The sequence below is a fragment of the Lontra canadensis genome, unplaced genomic scaffold, assembly GCF_010015895.1.
Source record: "Lontra canadensis isolate GAN:19392208 unplaced genomic scaffold, GSC_riverotter_1.0 scaffold398, whole genome shotgun sequence".
Classification (NCBI taxonomy): Eukaryota; Metazoa; Chordata; class Mammalia; order Carnivora; family Mustelidae; genus Lontra; species Lontra canadensis.
The window spans coordinates 18,124-41,710 of NW_022631392.1; the positions used below are offsets into that span (position 1 = coordinate 18,124).

The 23,587-nt window shown below is 35.9% G+C and overlaps 1 long non-coding RNA gene and 1 pseudogene across 1 annotated transcript in view; one reads left to right on the forward strand and one right to left on the reverse strand.

Annotated features, from left to right (window-relative positions):
- Positions 1-7,222: 7,222 nt before the first annotated feature.
- On the forward strand, positions 7,223-8,109 carry LOC116862937 (annotated as a pseudogene).
- Positions 8,110-14,599: 6,490 nt separating this feature from the next.
- LOC116862936 overlaps positions 14,600-23,587 on the reverse strand; it is a 28,244-nt gene continuing 19,256 nt past the window's right edge. Inside the window, exons 3-4 of the long non-coding RNA XR_004381742.1 lie at positions 23,449-23,534; positions 14,600-14,642 (exon numbers count right to left, since the gene is read on the reverse strand). This is a non-coding gene — a long non-coding RNA (uncharacterized LOC116862936). The remainder of the gene's footprint in view (positions 14,643-23,448; positions 23,535-23,587) is intronic.

A 23,587-nucleotide genomic window follows, 5' to 3' on the forward strand; every position in this document is an offset into this window, starting at 1 on the left:
ACTAGTAGTTTATTCAAAAATGAACTATTGAGTTCATCAAGATTAAAAAAACAAAAACAAAACAACTTCTGCACGGCAAAGGAAACAATCAACAAAACTAAAAGGCAGCCTATAGAATAGGAGAAGATATCTGCAAATAATATATTGGATAAAGGGTTAGCATCCAAAATCTACAAAGAACTTATCAAACTCAACACCCAAAGAACAAATAACCCAGTTAAGGGACTGGCAGAAAATATGTATAGACATTTTTCCAAAGAAGACATCTAGATGGTAAGAGGCACATGAAAAGATGCTCAACATCACTCATCATCAGGGAAATACAAACCAAACCACAATGAGATACCATCTCACACCTGTCAGGATGGCTAAAATTAACAACACAAAAGACAACCAGTGTTGGCAAAGATGCAGAGAAAGGAGAACCCTTTTGCACTGCTGGTGGAAATGCAAACTGGTGCAGTAACTCTGGAAAATAGTATGGAGGTCCCTCAAAATGTTAAAAATAGAACTACCCTATGATCCAACAATTGCAATACTAGGTATTTAATGGAAGCATACAAACATAGTGATTTGAAGGGGCACATGCACCCTGATGTCTACAGCAGCATTATCAACAATAGCCAAACTATGGAGAGAGCCCAAATGTCCACTAACTGACAAATGGATAAAGAAGATGTGGTGTGCATGCATATATATATATATATATATATATATATATATATATATATATATATATATATATATATATAAATATATATAATGGAATATTGCTCAGCCATCAAAAAGAATGAAACCTTGCCATTTGCCACAACGTGGATGGAACTACAGTATACTATGCTAAGTGAAATAAGTCAGTCAGAAAAAGATAAATACATATGATTTCACTCATATGTGGAATTTAAGAAGGAAGCCAAATGAACAACATATGGGAATGGGGAAAAGAAAAAAAGGAGAGAGGGACACAAGCCATAAGAGACTCCTAATGACACAGAATAAATTGAGGGTTGATGGAGGGAAGTGGGTGGAGGATGGGCTAGATGGGTGATGGGTAGTAAAGAGGGCACTTGTTATGATGAACACTAGGCCTTTTATGTAATGAATCACTGGCTTCTACTCCAGAAACTAATGCATTAATTTTAACTACCTAAATTATATTTTATTTGCATTATATTTTAACTACCTAAAATTTAAGTTTGAGAAAAATCTTAATTTAATAAACAGTGATGAAATATACCACTGAATGACTTCAGATAATCCTTGTGTCATAAGATTTTAATGCACACAATATTTTTCAGAGCTTTTGGCTTGCTAGTGTGTGTGTGTGTGTGTGTGTGTGTGTGTTGCATGTGTGTTATATAATTTGGATTATTTAAGTGCACATGAAAATGTTGTAGATGCATACTGGGGCAACTTCCTGAACTCACAGTAATTTCCCCATTCTGTCCTAAACTCTCTTTTTCTGATTACCTGGGAACAGGCAGGAAATGCAAGCAGGGCTAATCACAATGCAACCACTTCCTGTTATGTCAGGCCACGGATATTAATTCAGGTCATGTTAGCAAGACTTTTTTCCCAAGATTTGGAAAAGGAAAGTTCTTACTTTTCTTTCTTGCAGATCTATAAGGATGTGAGAAAAGTGTTATCATATGCCATGGTTTCGGTTTTGTGAAGAAAGCAATGTGTGAGAAATCACATGATACCAACACGTAAACTGAGAGATTCCTGGTGCTCATCACAGTTTCCAGCTGGCAGTCACCTTAGCAATTCAGTTTTATTGGCCAATGAATCCTCTCTCATGCTTTAGAGAGTTTGAATAGGGTGTCTATCACTTGCAGTCAAAACTTGTCCTTAGATGTTGATACAAAAATATTGAAACATTTTTAGAAGAATAACTAACTGGAGTTTTAAGAATTCCTTTAATTTCATTTTAATGATGCATAATAAGAAAGTAGAATATATCACTACAGGTATCAGCTTATCTACCTGTGATACTCTTAAGTTGTACTGTCAGTTGATAATAACATCACCTATAACAAACAATTCTAGCAAAATTTTATCATCATAATTTTTATTTCTTTTGGCAATATTTAGATAAGGAAAATGATTCATATTTTCTTCCATTATTTTCCATGTTTATGTACTGAAAAGAAAAATGTTCACATGGGTTCAATATTCAACCAAAGTTGTTTGACTCAACATGAGTGTTAATTAGATAATAAAATCTTAGAGAAGTAATAGAAATCTTCATGGTCCACAAAAAAGGACTTTTTCTTAGATAAAATAGAGAGATGATGCAAAAGAAAATAGAAAAATGGAACACAATAGCAAAACTGAAGGCTGAGATCAAACATAAAATGAAAACATACCCTGGGAAATATGGTTAATCCTGGGTTTAATCCTATATCAGAAACTCAAAACATCATCATCAAGTAAAAATATTTTTTTCAGTTTTCATTTTTTTCTTCTCTAACGTAACCAGTATTTAATAAAATAAGTAGCGACTATTTCTTCCACGTCTTTATTATTTTCTTTCATAAAACAGTCATCTTCCTGTGAATAAATGGAAAGCAAATCAACCTAAAGATATCAATTGATTTTAAGGCACTATGCAAGGTTCTGCAAGCAGCACTGTAAAGACCAGGGATTTTAACACTCTCTGATGTTCGTTTTAAATGGTTTACACTATGACTAGTATGACTTAAACATTTTTTATCCTCTGATTGGAAGGATTTTGTTAAAAGAAATTGTAACAGATTAGGAAGAAGGAAATACAGAGAGCTGAGGGGAAAAAAGAAGACTCATATTCTCAGGATAGCCCACAATTTCCACTTCCAAATAGCTCCCATATATGAAACCCCTTAAATTATATTGTAACCCTTCCCCCTGGAGTCTTGACCTGCAGTTTGAGAAATACTGGCATTGATATATGAAATCCACACATAATGCAAAAAACTCATTTTACCACATAGTTTCACCTTCTGCCCCCATCAATCATATTACAAACTCTGTCAACAGGAAGCAAATTGCCTCCCATCCCATGGTCACTTTGCAGAGGAAGTGTTAATGACCAACGTAAATGCCAAAAGTCAATAGGAATAAAGATAGGGAGACAATACTCTAATTACCTTCAAATTGTAATATGAAACTTTATGGCAAAGTTTGTGTTGAAAGGAAAAAAATGGAAAAGCCTTCTGGATCTTGTTTTGTTATGTTTAAAGAAGATTTTCTCCAATATGAGTGTTTCTCTCTTACCTTCTCATTACTTTCTCACTCTGCAGTTCTTCATCCAGTCTTTACATCCAACCTTCTCCCTTTACTTCATCTGCTACCCTGACCAAGCTCAGCATGGTAAGGGATGCAAATAAACTGGGAAGAAAATATTGTAGGTATATAAAACTATATATTAAATTCTAAATTACTTGATCTGTCACTAGGCTAATGAATATTTATTGCATGCCTGCTACCTACCAGACAATATCATGCTTTTTGTTAACATGGTTAACAAAATAGTTCCCTTCCTTATGGAGTTCACTCTCAACGTTTACAAGTGAAGGAAAACTGTACCAGTATTTACTAACTACTGAGAAACTGTTATGAGCAAAATGTTGAAAGTAGATTTTCAAAATGCTAGGGAAATGTACAATTTGCTTATTTACATGTATTAGGAAACATTCATTGGCATAGCAATATTCCTACTGAGATGTGAAGGAGGACTACCATTTAGATAAGTTAAAGAGAAAGGGTAGATTCCAGGAAGATGGAATAGTATGTACAGAAGCAGTTAAACAGTAGAAAGCATCGTCTGCTCAAACAGAAAGCCAAAGTGGCTGGCATGAACTCAGCAAATAGTAGGTTTGTGCATATGAGACTGGAAAGGCAACTAAAGGTCAGATTGTTGGAATTTGGGGGGCATTTATTTAAAGGCCTGTTGGAAGCTGTTGGAAGATTTTAAGAGAGAAATGACATATTCAGATCTGTATTTTAAAAAGGGCATATACTGGAGAATGGACAAGAGGAGATGGGGTAAGTATGGCTATAATGACTGCAGTCTAGTTGAGGACACTGACAATAAATGCACAAAGAACTGAATGGATTCCAGGGTTATTTTGGTGGTGGAATAAATTGAATTGGGCAGAAGAGTCTAAAATTATGCTTATATTTTTGGATTAAGTATATAATAGATAGTAGAGAGTTTTCCTGAATTTCAGAAAACTAGAAAGCAAATTTCTTAGATAGGAATATATAAAGCTGACCTAAAACTAAACAGCTAGGTGAATATTAAGTATTTAATGATCAAGAATTTTAATTGCCCTTCTTACAGATTATAAGAATTCCGGGTAGATGATTCAGATGGCCCATTTCTCACTGAAACTTTTCCAATTTGGGGTGAACATCTAAGGCATCTAAAATAAAGCAGAATTATTTTCAATTCTGGGTGTGATCAGTAATTTATTTCTCATGAAGAAAAAAATGCCATGTTTAAAAGAAAGGCTGAACATGTGTACCTTACATCTTGCTAAGTTCACAATTATAAGAGGAATTTCTAGTTGTGGAAATAATATCAGGAAACAATAAGAGTGTTAAGCCATTTTTTCTCATCTATCCCTTTTGCTACTGACTCCGCCACTGTAATTTTCAGTTTTGGCTTAGAATTCTGTGTTCTCTACACAATAGGCTCTGACATTATGTCTCTTCCAGACACATAAACCCAAAAGCTGCCATCTGCTCACCCCAAAATGGTTTTGAATATCCTTTCTCTAAAATAAAGCCCAGGTTAATTACCTCAAAAGGTTTTTTCCATACTATACTACAACCACAGATCTGAATTCAATAATCCAAAAATCAACCACTTATTCAGGTTTAGTATAATACTTATCTTGAGCAAAGCGGTCTGCAAAGTGCTGAGCTGAATCAGACAAATCTCACAACGTTTGAAATCTTGCTGGATTGATAGCAGAGGACGCGTACAATTTTGGGAAGACTACACAAGTGTAAAATTATTAGCACCAAGTTTTAAATTAACTTACTGTTACTATTAAGCATTTCTAATATAGGCCTACACAAATCTTACTGGCTTGCACAGTTGTCTCTTCTATTAATAAAGGGGCAAACAATAAGATAAAATCTAAGAGATCTTAGCATTTTAATTTAGTAGTAATACTGAAAACTTACATTAGCTAATAAAATACAGAGCCTGATCTCAACATTTTTATGCATTCGAACACTTACAAGTTAATCAATCTAACACTTACACGTGGGTATGTCTTCACCACCATCACTTTCACTCCCTGCCAGCCTTGAAGGATTATTAGAGATAAGAGGCATTTTAAGATTAGTAACTGTAAAAAAAGAGATATGTTATTAACAATTCCCCTAAATGAGGACACCATTTTGTTCCGCCTAACCTTTGAAAGTTGTTTTCTAGTGACTATACAATTCTATTCAGATTTTGGGCGATATATACTAAGTCTTATATACTATATTTTACAAATTTATAAATATAAAATATTTGTCAACTAGGGGAATAAAAATGAGATAAAATCTTAGGATGAATTAATGGATCACATATACTTTATTGCTTCTGTGATATATTTCCTGGCCTGGTGTTTGCAATTAATTTGAATCATGTAAAATTTATAATACTAACATGGGCTTCTGGTTTCAGATGGCAAATCTGGCACAAATATTCACTTCTTCTTACTCATAAGTTCAGAAAATCTTGCAGATTTTATAAAAGCATAGAATGTCAGAACTAATAAAAGTAGAATTTTCTGGAAAAAAATTTTAAAAGCTATCCAGGAAAGGCACAGTTCAAGTATGATGTAAAGTGTTCAAATCAGAGTAAGAAGTCAGCAGGTGTAAGGAAGAAGAATGCAACAAATATTAAGAAACAGAATGATTAAATAAGATGCTGAAAATAATAAAGATACGAGGAGGAAGGGAAATACTTTATCTTTCAAAAAGAAAAGATAAAAGATAAGCAATTCTAGAGAAAATAAAGCTATATTAGAAAAGCATGAAAAATGTAGAAAATTAAAACATGATATGATTTTGAGAAGTCAACATATAGTGTATATTACATTTTTCTACATTTACTGGCTATAACTCAGTTATGGCAAGCTGCAGCTAGAAACTTGGATTAGTTGTTTTTTATTACTAAAAATACAGTTTGATGAGTACCTAAGTCATATCTTACACAGTTACTGTGAAATAGGTAACAGCTAAAACTCATTTTTTATTCCATCATTTTCAGATTTGATTTTTTGATTCCTTACTTTGCCAGATGATAGTGTTATCATTTTTTCCAACTCTTATCACTCTATCATCCAGTTTCTGCCACCAGTACATTATATTTTTATTGCAAAGTTGGTAATATTTACCTTATATTCAATAACAATTAAGCTTGCTGTCTTTTGAATATTAGTTATCATAAAGCTTATATTCCATAACAGTATTTATCTCATTATAACTATATAAATATTGTTCATTACAGAGACACATTGTGTTCTATTACTATATTTTTTTCAGTCTTATTTGCACCTCACAGGGGAGAATGTTTAATGGATTTTTTCTTATCTAACCCTTTAATTAGTCTGAACAACAAAGAGAATATACACACCAATAGATGATTGATAGATATAGATAGACAGACAAACTATCAGGAATTTCTGGGACTATAACAAAAGATTTAACATTCTGGCTATCAGAGTCTCAGGGGAAGAGAAGACTTTCTAGCTTCATGGAAGCTGGAAAAGTACTAAATCATGGCTAAATACTTCCCAAATATGACAAGGAACATAAACTTTCATATTCAAGAAGTTGAGTGAACCCTAAACAGGATAAGCCCAAAGAAATCTATGCCAAGACATACCATAATGAAAGCTTAAAAACTAACGACCAACCTTGGAAATAACTAAAGAAAAAGAATACTTTACCACAGAGAGCAGAAGGGAGTAGTGCAGTATTTTTCTAGTGCAACAACAACAACAAAACTCTGTCAACCTAGAGTCCTATACACAATAAAAAAGTCCTATACACTATAAAAATATCCTTCAACAATGAAGAAAAACTCAAGATATTATCAGATGAAGGAAAACTAAGGAAATGTGTTGCTAAGGAACACAGTAAGGAAAATTACGGTAAATAAAATAGACTTTCCTTCTCTTTAGTTTTTAAAATTACTGATAGTTGAAACAACTAACACTGTTCTAACACTGATATGGTTTTTAATATATGTAAAGGAAATATTTTTAAAACATTATAAATGGGGGAGAATAAAAAGAGATAAAGGGAGATGAGTTTTCTACATTTAACTTAAACTGCTAAAGAAATAACTCCAGTAGACTGTAAGACATATCACAGAATGGACAAAGATAGAAAAGATATAACACAAATATATAGATATGACATACACACACACACACACACACACACACACAATATAATAGAACAACCACCAAAGAGCCATACAGAAAAATACAGTCAAAGATAATATAGACCTCTGCAACCTGGTAGTCAACATGGTGCCCTTCCCACTTTTCCACTTCTTCATGCCTGGTTCCGCCTGCCCCTCTGACCAGCCATGGAAGCCAGCAGTATCAGGCCCTCACTGTGCTCAGACTCACCCAGCAGGTCTTTGATGTCAAGAACATGACAACTGTCTGTGACCCCAGTCATGGCCATTACCTCACCACAGCTGCTAACTTTCATGGTCAGATGAGGAAGTAGATGCTCAATGCACAAAGCAAGAATAGTAGTTATATCGTGGAATGGATCCCCAGCAATGTCAAGACAGCTGTCTGTGACATCCCACCCTGTGGCCTCAAGATGGCAGTCACCTTCACTGCAAACAGCACGGCCACACAGGAGCTCTTCAGGCACATCTCAGAGCAGTTTAGGGCCACATTCTGGCACCAGTACACAGGTGAGAGCATGGATGAGATGGAATTCACTGAAGCTGAGCGCAACATGAACAACCTTCTCTTTGAGTACCAGCAGTACCAGGATGCCACTGCAGAGGAAGAGAAAAAATAAGGCAGAGACCATCACCTCAGGCTTCTCAGTTCCCTCAGCAGTCTTCCTCAACTGCCCCCCAGAATTTGCATTTTCTGCCTCTACCTTGTTTTATTTTGTTTCCTTTTTTGGAGTGTGTGGTCCTAGACTAGTGTTTGGCACATAAAAGAAGCTCAATATTTTGTTGTTTTTTTCAAGGTCCCCCTCCCACTCTTGGGAAACCTACATTTCTGCCAATCTAGGTAACCCTGTATTTCCTTTTGGTGTCCACTTTTCCCATCCTAACAACTGGTATTTTCCTTTGATTTTTAAAGATAATTCTCCAAGAAGCTGGGTCTCATCAGATCCATTTAGAACCATGTGCTGAAAACTCGGAAAGATGGCCACCATCCTAAGCCCATATGTTAACTCAGTGAAAAGGAAACCAAACTACCTCACAGCAGGTAGAGGTACATAGGAGGAAGAGGAAGCATTTTCTATTTTAGAGCAGTTTTAGAGAGGGATACAGGCTATTGAAATCCTAATTTCTGGGACATCTGGGTGAGCCTCTTCCTCTGGCTCAGGTCATGATCTCAGGGTCCTGAGATCGAGCCCCGCATCAGGCTCTCTGCTGAGCAGGGAGCCTGCTCCACCCCCCGCCCCCGCCTCCCCGCTTGCTGCTCTGCCTACTTGTGATCTTTCTCTCTAATTAATAAATAAAATCTTAAAAAAAAAAAAAAAAAGAAAGAAAGAAATCCTCATTTCCAGGTATCTACCTGCTCCTCTCTCAGCTTCAGGAAAGCTGTTAACAGTAGTATCTCCATTTTCAGTTCCTTCCAAGCTCTGTCCTGAGCTGTTTCCTTTGCAGTGGTGTGCCACACCCTGTTGAGTGGATTCCTTCCCTCTCCTACCTAACCTTCTTCACATGTTGAATTCCTTCCTTCTCCCCTGGTCAGAGAAGGGGGCCAAGAAAGGGAAGAGGGACTAATCTGGGTCCCTAATGCCTCCAGAAAGGCCCTCTTTATCCCTATCTTTTCTTAACAAAAAACCAGCCCTGCTGTGTACATATAGAAAGGTGTGTATTACCAAGTAAATACTTGGGCCATTCCACCAGAGAGGGGACAAGGAGACCCTCTGTCTTTTGGCAACATCTCATCTCTTCCTTTTACTATTCCCTTCCTAGCCTCTCCCCATCCCCATCCTCTCTCTTGGTTTTATCCTGTCTTACACTTCAAATTTCTATTTTGGGTTGAACTTGTTTTTTTTCCATATTGAAAAGATAACATTGCCCCAAGAGCCAAAAACAAATGAAAACTGGAAAAAAAAATACATAAATTCAAATGGTAATCTAAAAATGCAAAAAAAAAAAAATCAAGATTTGATGGACACAGCTAAAACAGTGCTGAGAGAAAAATTTCTAGCATTAAATAAGTATGTGTGTGTAGACACACACACACACACACACACACACACACATATATATATATATATATATATTTAAAGATTTTATTTATTTATTTATTTATTTGACAGAGAGGCAGGCAGGGAGAGGGGGAAACAGGCTCCCTGCTGAGCAGAGAGCCCGATGCAGGGCTTGATCCCGGGACATGAGATCATGACCTAAGCTGAGGGCAGAGGCTTAACCCAATGAGCCACTCAGGCTCCCCTACATATGTATTTTTTTTAAGAGCTAAGTGAATTAAAAAACTTAAGGGTTAAACTTTAAAATATTTTGAAACATTTGTTATATGTATAAGTATATACATAATGCATATATATATATACAAATACATACATAAAACTAAGACATATTTCAAAATATTTTAATGTATAATCCTTAAGATTTTTAATCTACTAACTTTCTAAATGACACATTTTAGGTAAAAATAATCTCCATTTTTGATTGGTTGGGAAAACTAAACCTACAGTTAACAAAGGTTGAGTGTGTGGTATTAATTGATGTCCTGGATCCTGTTGCCTTGTGAATGTTTAAAATGTCCTAGGTCTTTTTTTTTTAAGATTTTATTTATTTATTTGACAGATAGAAATCACAAGTAGGCAGAGAGGCAGGCAGAGAGAGAGAGGAGGAAGCAGGCTCCCTGCCGAGCAGAAAGCCGGATGTGGGGCTTGATCCCAGGACCTTGGGATCATGACCTGAGCCGAAGGCAGAGGCTTTAACCCACTGAGCCAACCAGGCACCCCTGTCCTAGGTCTTTTCATGACATTGCAATAATGGACATATATTGTAAACTGGGATTTGATGCATGAAAAGGATCTGTCTACTAAAAACAACTAAACTAAACCTCTTTTTCTACATTCTTTTTGTCATCATCTCATTTCTACCATCATTATAGTCATTGATGTCTATGAATTCCACCAAGAACATTAATTCAACAGTTTGGACACAGAAGCTACTAAGACCACGGAGTTCAAATGAGTGTGCAATTGACAAGAGCAGCAGGAACACAAGGACCTTCTCAGGACCATCAAGCAAGCCCAATCACAGCTTACTGTAGAAGGCAATGAATGAAACTCCAATGCCATGTTGACTGTGTGTCCTGGGATAGAAATTTGATCCTGGAACAGAAAAGGGACATTCTTGGAAAAAAACGGAAGAATCTGAACAAAGTCTATTGTTTTTCTTTTAATAGTAAAATATCAATGCTAATTGCTTATTTTAACAAATGTGCCTTGGTTATGTAGGATGTTGACATAAAGTGAAAATGGATGAAGGGTATGCAGGAACTCTCTGCACTTTCTTTGTAACTCTTTTACAAACCTACAAATATTTCATAATGCAAAGATTTATTAATAAAAAATTAGCATTGAAATCTTGTGTACAAAGACTTGACAGGGCTTTGAAGCATAAAGTTTAATTCTAGCAAAAACTCAAAAACATTGATCAAGAGCAATACAGAATTAAAAGAGATATGCCAGAACAGACTGGAAAAACTTTTTCAATCATATTGCTTAAAGATCACCACTTCTTTGTAAGCAGTAATTCTAGAATGAAATCAGAACACATCACATATTTTAAATAATTTCACGTAGATAATAGTGTGCCCTAATTTAGTGTCAGACGAGTTATACTTTGGAGTTACCAGTGCTTGCTGTATGCATTAGAAATGGCATAAAGAACCTTCAAAGTTTCCATAAAAAAGACATTTATATGCAAATATGAAGGTTAGGGAAAACACTGTAGAATACTTTGACTAAATAAAGACTGTCTTTGGACTCTGAAGTGAAGTATAAAAAGCAAAACGCCTTTGTGAGGGGGTTTGGATTCTTGAGTTTCACCTGCAATATAAATTTAATTTTCCTCCACACTGAAGATTTAAAGTCCCATAAAGGTAAAAATCTCTTCAGGCCACTTTAGTTTTTCCTTTAGACAGATTATAATTCCTTTCAGGAAAAACAATCAGAAGAAGATTAAAAATTTCCAAAAAAATTCAGAAAGCTAGCTGTGGTTCTTTGCACTGATATTTTCCTACAAAATACAAAAAATGGGAGTGCTGGTCACTGTCCAGCCACTGTTATTAAACCTGTTATTGCTTCTCTGTTTTTAGTACATTGTGAGAAAGTACACAGAATTTGATTCAAAAGTTAGAAAACATGAGAGTATGGCTAAGTGGTATTTAGTGTCATTCTGCTCCTCCAAGGGATCAGAAGGTGAGAAGATTCATATCAACCTGCAACATCCTGTCCCAAATACAGCGTGAATCTGTGGAGGGTTGTTCTGTGTTTTTTGAGGGACCAGCTCTCAAGTGCATAGTTCTAAAAATTGAGTTAACTATTTTTTTTCCTTTTTAAGATTCTGGAACAGTATTGGAAGTAAAAATAACAAGAAAAAGATGACTACAATTTAAAAAAAAAACATAACTAAGCCTTCAATCCCATTTTCTTCATAGAACACATAATAAAATGTAAAAAGAAATTCCAGAGTAAACGCCATAAATAATAGAACTAATTAAATTGGGCAGATATCATACAAACTGAAATAACAGATTTAGAGATGATAATTTTTCTCCCTTAATTATAGCAGACTCTTCTGCATAAAGAATGAGTAAAATATCTCAACTATAATGAGCTATCACCTCATTGAGCCCAGTGAATTTGAATTTGCAATATAAAATAAATGCTGGTGTTTCTAAACTTCACTATTCTTCAGATAATTCACAATTAAAAGACATTCAAGGGGTCACTTGGGTAGCTCAGCCAGTTAAACATCTGCCTTTAGCTCAGGTCATGATCCCAGGGGCCTGAAATTGACCCCAGATGTCAGGCTCCTTGCTCAGTAGGGAGTCTGCTTCTCCCTCTCCCTATGACCCTCCCCCTGCTCATGCTCTCTCTCTCAAATAAATAAATAAAATCTTAAAAGAAAAGACATTAAAATTAAAATATTTGAGGGTAATTCATTATCTCATGCTACTGTATTAAGGTAATTTGTAAATTACTAGTCTAAATTATTAGTCAATTTCATTCAGACACAAATCTAAGCAAACTTTCTCATTATCAACTCATAATTTTGTGTCAAAATGCAAAATAACAAAGTGATTCAAAACTGTAGAAGCAATGTCACGAGATAAATGGATACCACCAAAAAAAAAAAAAAAAAAAAGAGAGAGAGAGTTTTTACAAGTTTAAGAGGCTGATATACTCTTCTTTCATTAGGATATGACCACTTACATGGTCAGAAATCTTTACATGTTTTAGCTCAAAATACATGCTTTAGGGGTGCCTGAGTGGTTCAGTGGGTTAAAGCCTCTGCTTTCAGCTCAGGTCATGATCCCAGGGTCCTGGGATCTAACCCCATATCAGGCTCTCTGCTCAGCAGGGAGCCTGCTCCCCGCCCCCTTCCCTACCTCTGCCTACTTGTGATCTCTGTCGGATAAATTAATAAAATCTTTTAAAAAATACATGCTTTAATCTCCATTTTATGGCTAGAATGTAGAAGGAAAGTTTGCTACTTTTTAAAATAATGCCTCTTTTTCTACTTCCTTTGTCAAGACAAACCATATTAGATTTAAAATAATAATTATTAGGCAAAACGGTGACCAAAAAAGCATGATGATAATTACATATGGCTGATATGTAATGCTTGGTCATAACTAACAATTAGAGGGCCCTTGAATTCAGACCATCTGGTTTCTAATCCCAGATCTGACAAATTGTGGTATGACCTGGGGCAAGTCACTTTAACTTTCTGTGCCTCCTTTTCCTCATCTGTATTTTGCAGACACTAATAGTACCTACCTCACAACGTTGTCACGACAGTTAAATTAGAAATAAAAACCGCTACTTAAGTGTTAGCTAGTAGTAGGAGCAGCAGCAGCAGCAGCTGCATATCTTGACAATTGTTCAAAGTCTTTCTGTATAGACAACCCTAATCAAGGCAGAATGTACTAAGAAGTTCACCTTACAAATGAAATGCATACATAATAACAACTCACTGAATTCCTAATAGCTTTCAGAGTTATAAACATGAATAATTTTATTTTATTTTTTTGAAATATTTTTATTTATTTATTTGACAGACAGAGATCACAAGCAGGCAGAGAGAGAGGAAGAAGCTGAGCAGAGAGCCTGAGGCGGAACTCGATCTCAGGACCCTGGGATCATGACCTGAGCCAAAGGCAGAGGCTTTAACCCACTGAGCCACCCAGGTACCCCTAAACATTAATAATTTGTCTCTAAACAGTATTATATAAATATAAAAAGAACATAAACTTAGAGAATGGGAATTACCTTTTTAACTTTATAATTACCTTTTTAAACTCCTGCCTATAGATAAAATCACATGTAAACTATCCTAACCATAGGTGATTTATTTAATATGTATTTAAATATAAATTAATGTCTAGTATTGCTCATAATTATAGATCTTCATTTTATTGTTAGAGTTTTGTGATACATATTTTTCGCTTGTTGTTTATAGCATCTTTTTTCTAAATTATTGTTGGGTTAATACTATTAAATTCTCTTTAAATCTATATTCTGCCATGTTGAATCATATAAAAGGAAAGAAAAAGAAATGTATTTTGATAATGTATAGGACTCTAGAACAAGTTCAATTAAAAATAGGTTAAATAATGTGGTTAGTCTGCATGAAGCAGTAAACATGAGGACATCAATTTCAACAGCAAGCCGTACTCAGTATTTCGGCACAAATGTTTTATCATATGATTTTAAATCATATGTTTTTATCATACGATTTATCATGTGTTTTAAATCATGTGATTTTAAATGTGTGACTTTATACATAAGTTATGGGTTGAACTGTGTACCCATAAAAAGTTATGTTGAAATCCTAACCCTCCATACTTCCAAATGTAAGCTTATTTAGAAATAAAGTCTTTACAAGGTAAACAAGTTTAAATAAGGTCATTACGCTCAGCTTCAATCTAATTTGACTGGTGTCCTTGTAAAAAGGGAAAATTTGGACACAAAGACACAAATAAAGGGAAGAGGATGCAAAGAAACCCAGGGATAATGTCACACGAAGACCAAAGACTGGAGTGATGCATCTACTTCAAGCCAGGACAGCATAGGCTACAAGAAGAAAGGCAGGGGAAGCTCCTTTCCTCATACCTTCAGAAGAAAGCATTGGCCTTGCCAACACCTTGACTTCAGACTTCTGGCCTCCGGAGCTGGAAGACAAGAAACTGCACGTTGCTTTAAGCCATCCAGAGTACGGTACTTTGCTATATAGCACTCCTAGGGAGACATGACATTTTACTAAAGGTAAAAGGGTATTTTTTCTGGTGTTTCATTAGCTGTCTTCCATAATCTTAATTTGAGTACTTTCAAACTGAAACTGGTCTATAAGGATATCATACGCCTTAGAAATAATCCTGAATCAGAATGTGTTACAGCACAGGCATAAGTCAGAGTTGTTCATCAGTAGATGTAATTGTATTCTCATACAGTCTATAAAATGTGTATTTTATTTATGCTGGAAAAATGGATTAGAGTTTTCTATGAAAAAAAGCTAGTGTAAATTTTGGGTTCTTTTTTTTTAAACTCGAATAATTTGTTTTATCTAAGACTGTTCTTAGTGAGAGGGAAAAAATGTGTTCTTGTCCACCTTTATTTGAATATTAAGTAGAAACATCTTAATGCTAATATTGGGTCAAGAATAACAATACTTAGGTAAAAGAGATATATTAAACCACATCCTACATATAATCTGAACCACAGAAATGAATGCATTATATAGTATGTATTAGTTATAACCGTTCAGCAGGAGCCAAATGCAAAATAAAAAATTTTTAAAAAGGAATCAACTAAAATTTCTACTATAAAACATTCCACTATAATTGAGAAACATTTTGTATCATCTTTTTTTGATGCTGAAAAAGTAAATTAATTCTTCAAGCCACAATGCCTTTGTTCCTCTTATAAAGAATATAACCTATTTCTATAATAATTGTGAGAATGATGAAAATGTTTATTTCTTTCTCTCCTACTCAAAAATACTTCTTTCTTCTTGGATTTCCTTCTTCTTCAGATTCAAAATTACAGATTTTTCTCTCCTTCCTGTGCACTAACTCAGTTTTTAACTCCTCAGATATTTTAGTCTTTAATGAAAAAAACTAATGTTTACAAAAAATTATGTCTATCATGCAATGTTAAAGCAGTTGTGGCGACAAAGTCACTGGCTGACAACTCCCAAGGAAGGAGGAAGTATATGATCTGGATGGAGGACAAGAGAAAACAAACCAAGAAGAATGACAAACTCAGGCAAACATAAAGAGTTGCAATCAATGATCAGAAGTGGATTTGAGGGGCGCCTGGGTGGCTCAGTGGGTTGAGCCTCTGCCTTCGCCTAGAGTCGTGATCCCAGGGTCCTGGGATGGAGCCCCACATCCCCTCATTGGGCTCTCTGCTCAGCGGGGGGCCTGCTACCCCCCCCCCCCTTCTGCCTGCCTCTCTGCCTACTTGTGATCTCTGTCTGTCAAATAAATAAATAAAATCTTTAAAAAACAAACAAACAAACAAACAAACAACAAAAGAAGTAGATTTGATCCAGGCAAGCTGGACACAAAGGGAAGCATTGCACAGGATGTGGGTTAAGTGTACAGACTATGGAGTCATACCACATTCATTGACTATATCTCTTAGTGGCCATGTGAGCTACAGCCATAGTTTCCTTATCAACTAAAAAGAAGTAATACTATCTATCTCATTAGTTTATTGTAGGGATAGAGTGAGATGACCTTAGCTCTTAGCTCTTAGCACAGCGTTTGTGTGGCACGTTCTAAATATCGATAATGGCCACTAACCCTGTTAAGGCAAATAAGAAGTGACCCATTAGAGGCACCTGGGTGGCTCAGTCAGTTAAACGTCTGCTTTCTGCTTAGGTAAGGATCCCAGGGTCCTGGGATTGAGTACTACATTGGACTCCCTGCCCTACAGGGGGTCAGCTTCTCCCTCTCCCTCTGCCTGCTGTTTTCCCTGCTTATGCTATCAAATAAATAAAATCTTTAAAAAAACAAAGAAACTGACCCATTAAGTATCAAAACTGGCCCAAGAATTATTTTCTGCATCCTTTCTTTTAATCTAGCTGACTATAATATTTTGTGTGTCTACTGGAATAAAGTATCTATCATTTCCATATCAACATTGATTATATTTTCATCTAGACCTAAGGCCTTAAGATATCAATACCTTGATAACTCAAATTTATGTCTCCAGGCCTCGTGTTTCTTCTGGAATGTATATTCAATTTCCGACCCAGTTTATTTACTTTGGTATCTATAGATGTTTTAAGTGGTCCCTATGATCCTGATCTCCTGGCTTTCATTCTCTTGTAGAGTCCCCTCCCCTTGAATATGAGTAGGATCTGTGACTTGAATATGACAAAGATATTAGGATATCACTGTTGTAATCATGTTACATTATATAAGTCTCCATCCTCCTAGCTGACTTGCTCTAGAGTCTTGCTTTCCCTGCTGATTTTAAAAAAGCAAGAATCCATAAATCCTAAGGCTGTGAGGAAAGGAAGTTTGCCAACAACCTGAATGAGCCTGGAAGCAGAGCCTTCTCCAGGATCATGTCACGATGAGAAACCCAGCTAGCTGACAGGTTGTTTGCAGGCTTGCAGAGAACCCAGCTAAACCATGTCCAGACTCCAACCCCACAAAAACTGTGAAATAATAAATTTGTATTGTTTTAAGTCACTAAATTTGTGGTGATTTTTTTATGCAGCATAGAAAATAAATACAGGGATTTAACAAGCACCTTCTCACAAATTAAGCCTGTCCAAAATAGAGCATCCATCCCCCTAACATTCAAATCTGCCTCCCTTTTAGTGTTTCCTATTGAAGTTAATGGTCCCACCATTTACCCAGCTGATTAGTTAAAACATCTTGGAACTATTCTTGATGCCTTTGTGCCTCTCAAACTGAAAAATCCTATCAGCTATGTCCAGAAAAGTTACACTTTTTATAATCACTTGGTTCTAATCATTTGCCTGGGCTACTGCAATAGCTTATTTTCTTCAATTCTTGACCCTCTAGAGTCTATTTCCATACAACATCCTTTAACGGGTAAATCATTCCTCAATTCCCTGCTCTCAAGTCTTCCAAACATTCCCATGAGACTTGGAACAAAATCCCAATCTTTTATATGGCTTGGGGCCCAAATGATTTGGCCCATGAGGAACCTTTTTTTAAAATCATATCCTACTCTTCCTTCCTTATTAGTTTTTCTGCAACCATACCAATCTTCTGGCCAGTTATTGAACACTCCAAGCAAATTCTCTACTAGAGTTCTTCAATTTGGTCTGCCTTAAATAATTTTCCCTTAAATACTCTCACAATTGGGATTACTTCTTTCCCAAACTTCTACTCACATATTATGTCTTCATACAGGCCTTTTATGAATGACTCATCTAAGAGAGAAAAACTGCATGACACCTATTTCACTTGCCTTATGTTTTATTTTTTTTATAGTACTTATTAAAACTATCATTATTATTGGGGCACCTGGGTGGCTCAGTGGGTTAAAGCCTCTGTCTTCCGATCAGGTCATGATCCCAGGGTCCTGGGATTGAGCCCCGCATTGGGCTCTCTGCTCAGCAGGAAGCCTGCTTCCCTTCCTCTCTCTGCCTGCCTCTGTGCCTACCTGTGATCTCTGTCAAATAAATAAAAATCTTTAAAAATTTAAAAAAAAAACTTATCATTATTATTGAGATAAGGAAGCTGAAGGGACCCCAGGAAGGACTGCTTTTTTGCTGCCTATATTCTTGCTAGGACCAGTACCCCTGCCTTACACGTGTCTCACAGCAGAGAAAATGTATGTCCTCCTTGTATGCATCAAGGTGTTAGTAATTTCTTTGGAGACTTCCAGCACAATAGATAACATCTAAGGCATGACCAAGTGAAGCCATGCTGTATGTATTCCAGACCACTGCACTAGATATCTCAACACCAATACCCTGTGGCTGTAAGAAATAAGTGACTTTACAGAGGACCTTGGACCCTTGTTTTTGTTCTGACCAGTTCTTACATGCATGAGAGGACCTGTACACCAAAACAGAATCCTCATTGAAAACCCTAGACCCCCAAAAAGAGATAAAACTCTCTCTCCTTTCCTTTCTAAGTCTCCCAGATGCTCTGTCTGTATCTACACTATATATTTTCAATAAAATCTGCTCTCACTTCTTCTCAGCTTGCATTTGATTTCTATCATTCATGAAGCCAAGGATCCTCTTGGCTGGTCTTGTGGAACACCCTCTTTGGGTCCTCAGACCAGGCCTGCCTACATCATTATCATCTGTTTATCCATTTCTATTCTGTCTTCTCAGTAGAATATAAGTTACATAATGCTAGTAATGTCTGGTTTTGTTCATTTCCATAAGCTGGAACACTACATGGTAAAAAGTAAGTAGTTGACCAATTTTGCATAAAATTGCTGTTGAAATCATTTTGGAATCCTTCCAGGAAAAAATATTCTGCCATAGTGCTTTAAGAAGTTCAAAATATCTCATAGAAAAGTGCAAGAGTACATTTCAAACTTTCACTGGAAATTTAATGCTAACTAACCACAAAACTATATTCTGTCTTCATCTTTTTGTATTGTCTTAAGAAATTATTTAAGGGAATTATCCTCATGAAGTCATGAGTATCTCTACTATAGCTCTTGATTTCTCTCTCAACTCTATCTCAACAATCATTTTTTACTAACCAAGCTACATCTCAACAATCATTTTTTACTCTCCAATGTATATTTAATGCAAATAAATAGAAAATAGTGCAGCAGAAAAGTAAATAGCTTGTTCTCCAAGAATGCTAATAGTGAGTATAAAAGTCAGGTTTGTAGTGTTATCCGACAGAGGCCAGAGACTGTGTCCATGGGAGATCTGCTTGTGGTGACACTATCCATCATACTGTCACTGTTTGACAGTCACAGACAAGAAGAAATACCTAGGAATTACAAATGAATTTTCTCACTAACAATTTATAGCAATTTGCAGGACATTGTAATTGGCACATTTTCTTCATATATGTTCCATATGTTACAATAAAAAAAGGAAGCTGCTTTTTGTAGGTTATTTTATTCAAGAAGATTTTTTGCCAACAGAGTAGTGTAATGTGTTAATGAATTTAGTCAAATTCTCCCCTCTCTTGTCTGATACAGTGCCTTTCTGCTTGAGGAATGGGTAGCTTAGATGATTTATAACAGAATCCACAACCTTTCACCTGCAAGTCACCAGTTTGAACCCAACCTAGTCCAGCAATGAGAGACATTTGTTTCCGCAGGCAGCTCAGAGGCTTGCATGAAATGAATGGGAAGTCTCTATTTGCTTACTGGACCTGAAATGATAGTTACTTGAATTAGAAATATATTACGCTGTGAGTAAAGACCTACATTATCATTATAGTAATATTCTTTTTCAAGGCCCTGAAGTTAATATATGATACTGGCTGGTATTCAGTTTCAGACTAGAATTTTACTGAGGCAAATTTACCTTCAGTATTTTCAATGTTCTCAATATTAAAGAAGTACTATTTTAATTTTTTTAATAATTAAAACTTACAGGTGATACAGTAAGAGAGAGCAGAACTGGCTACCCCAAAATATGTCTCTTTGGCATAAGGATTATTCGAAGCTAATTATTATTTTTTTAAACCACAAAGGAAAAGCTCTGTAAGCCTAGAAGTTATCTTTTTGTAAGAGACATTTTTACATTTATAAGGGAAGTCTCCAGTGTTAGGGTTTCTGCCTCTCTGTACCAGGAAGAGAAGGAAGACTCTAAATCCCTAGAAATTCTTATCAATTGAGAAGACAACAACCACAGCTGCAGAACATAATGCTTGTTTATTGTTCTTTGCCTGGTAACCTCCCATAACTGACTCTCCCTTCCTCCCAACATTCCCCCCCCCCTTTTTTTTGGGTCTTTAGCTGAAGATATTATTTAAGGTAGTGGCTTGGGCCATTTTAGAAAGTTACTTAGTTCCCCTGAGTCTCTCCCATATATACAATAGGTATACATGCTATTAAAATTGTTTTTCTCCTGTTAATCTATCAGTTATTACAGGGGTTGGGAGTTGGGGATGTCTCAGCCAAGAACCTACACGGGTAAGGGAAAATTATTTTTTCCTCCCTTATAGAGACAAACCAACTATGTGTATAATAATTAAGGTTTTGCCTCAAATTTATATTTAGTTCTCAGAAGTTAGGGTGTCACCTTTTGTAGAGCTTAAATAGCTTTTATAATATTTTTTAAAAAGATATATTTATTTATTTTAGAAAGGGATAGCAGGAAGAGGGGCAGAGGGAGAAGGAGAGAGAGAATCCTCAAGCAGACTCCCTGTTGAGCTTGGAGCCTGACTTGTGGCTCCATCCTGGCAACCCTGAGATCATGACCTGAGCCAAAATCCAAAGTCAGCTGCTTAACAGACTGAGCCACCCAGACACCCCCAGGTTTTATAATACTTTAAATTCATTCATTCATTAAGTAATTGAAAAGTAAATTCATAAAAGGATGTTTTCTGAAGACATTTCAAAATAAGGGGAACAATATCTTTCTCTATTAGACTAACATGTGATCCAATGGGTGACTTAGACAGAAGTCAGTCAGGTTAATTGGGACCTTTTCCTTTTACCTTATTTTTAAAAAGATTTTATTTATTTGACAGAGAGAGATACAGCGAGAGAGGGAATGCAAGCAGGGGGAGTAGGAGAGCGAGAAGCAGGCTTCCTGCAGAGCAGGGAGCTGGATGTGTGGCTTGATCCCAGGACTCTGGGATCATGACCTGAGCCAAAGGCAGATGCTTAACGACTGAGCCACCTAGGCACCCCGGAATCTTTTTCCTAGAAGCTTTCAAAGTATATGTAATGGGAAAAAAGTTATTTTCACGATAACTTTTAAAATATATGTTATTTGTAGGAGCCTCCATAGAGTCTCTATGCTCACTCTAGTGGTTAAGGTTGTCATTAGAACTATTTAAAAATATTCCATCTGTCCCTCCTGGCACACAATAGGGTATTACACTTCCTTGGCCCTACCAAAACTATGTGTGGACATATGACTTGCTTTTTCTAACATATGAGTGGAGATAATATGTGTCACCTTTCTTGCTGTTGCCATGATCATGGAAACATAAATCCACCTGATGCAGACCTCCTACCAACTTGCACTGCATATGTCCCATGTTCAAGAAATTTAATTTTAAAATATCAAGCACTTGAGATGCAGGGGCTATTCATTACCAGGGAATAACACAGCCTATCTGGACACAGAACACTGATATCATATTTTGTTTCTAAGAACACAAAGGTAGAGAAGCCCAATGCCTGAAAATATATGTGTTAGAAATGGTTAGGGCAAAGCAAAAAATGGGAGAATCAGAGGGAGATCTATGCACAGAGAATTATATAAATTATTGCGGGGAGAAAAAAAATAAAGAGATTTTCATTGTCTGGCAAATGAGAAAAGAAGACATGAGAATTGATTCCTCTGGAGATTTTTAGAGAGGTAAAAATATTATGTGGTTTAATATAGTATATGTCCTGTGCCCCCTTAAAGCCTTCTCTTTTGTAGGGGCCAAGGGTACCCACCCCAAGAAGGGCCACTTTGGCATAAACATTATTGTGACTCAAAAGCAATCCAAAGCCAGCATTTTCAGAAAAAGCTCAACTGCTTGCTTTATTAGGGAAAGAGCTATTAACAGAGATGCCTCTTAGTACCTGAGAAACTTATCTGTGTAACAGATCTTCTTTGTTTTTCAAACATCTCCTTTCACTTTCCTGCTAATGGTCTTTCACCTGTTTGATCTTCAGGCCCCTATCCTTCTCCTTAGCTCATATATACATCATGTTGCCTGTCTTTGGAATTTCCATTTCTTGGTGGATTCCCCCATACAGATGCTATTAAATTTGATTTTCTCCTGCTAATCTGTCTCATGTCAATTTGATTCTAAGTCCAGGTAGGACCTTGAAAACTAGAGGAAATTCTTTCTCCCCAGCACCTCTAATGGGTCTTTAGTAAAATCTGTTTTTCTCACTACTCCGTGAGTGTATTCACTTTCAGGGACTGGAAAAAAAATTTTTTTCAAGGATACCACTAGAAGAAACCAAAAGCTACCAATGAGAGGCAACATAATTTCTTTCCTAGAAGATAAGCCAAAGTTATATTTATGTGGCTAGAAAATCTACAGGCTTTATTGTGATTGATATTTAGGTATTGATTCAACCAATGACTGTGAGTATGTGTATTACAACTATAGGAGCAGGAAAAATGTGTGTGATGGGAAGGGAGGAGCCAAAGAGAAAAAATAAAACCTCAACTAAGGAGGAATTCAATAGATATCTGCAATTGAAAATCAGAAATATTACTATGTACTTATTTAGAAACATGGACTAAAGCACTAGAAAAAAGCAATGAAATGACTTAAAGTGTTTGTCTCTGGGTAATGGGATTTGGGAGTAAGAAGCATGGAGAAGTGTACAGAAGAATCAGTCCTTCAAAAAAAGATACAACTATTATTTAACAAAAATTAAATTGTATAAATAAAATTAAAGAAACAAAAGCTTACACTTTCTCATTTTTAATCATCTAACTTTGTTCTGATGACTTTGTTTAATGTTTAATATTATTGTAATTATCAAAGAAAAATAAGTGCTCATTTTTTAAACCTTAGAAATTACAGAAAATTATCATTCTAACTTGGCTACACTTCCCTAGCCAGTGTCTGGAGTTGTTCCTCACACAGGAAATGATGATCTCAAATGAATTAAAGAACCACTTACCTAAAGATCATTGTTCTGCTCGAACCCTGAGACTTTCTTCCACCTCAGTGTCCACAGGACACAAAGTGCCAGCTAAATAACTAATTATAAATGGAAATTTCCAATTGACAAATGTAAGAAGAGTCGATGCAGATTATCAGACCACAGAGCAATGCATGTTATTCAGAAAAGACTTGAAATGATCAAGAAAATCATTACCTGTGATGATTTACACAACTGTATTCTTGTGACAAGCAAGAATGGGCCATTAATCTATTCCATTGAAGGCTTTTTGATCAACCAACCTAGTAAAGAAAATAATCACAAAAGGAAATGGAGGGTGGTAGACTTAACTTTC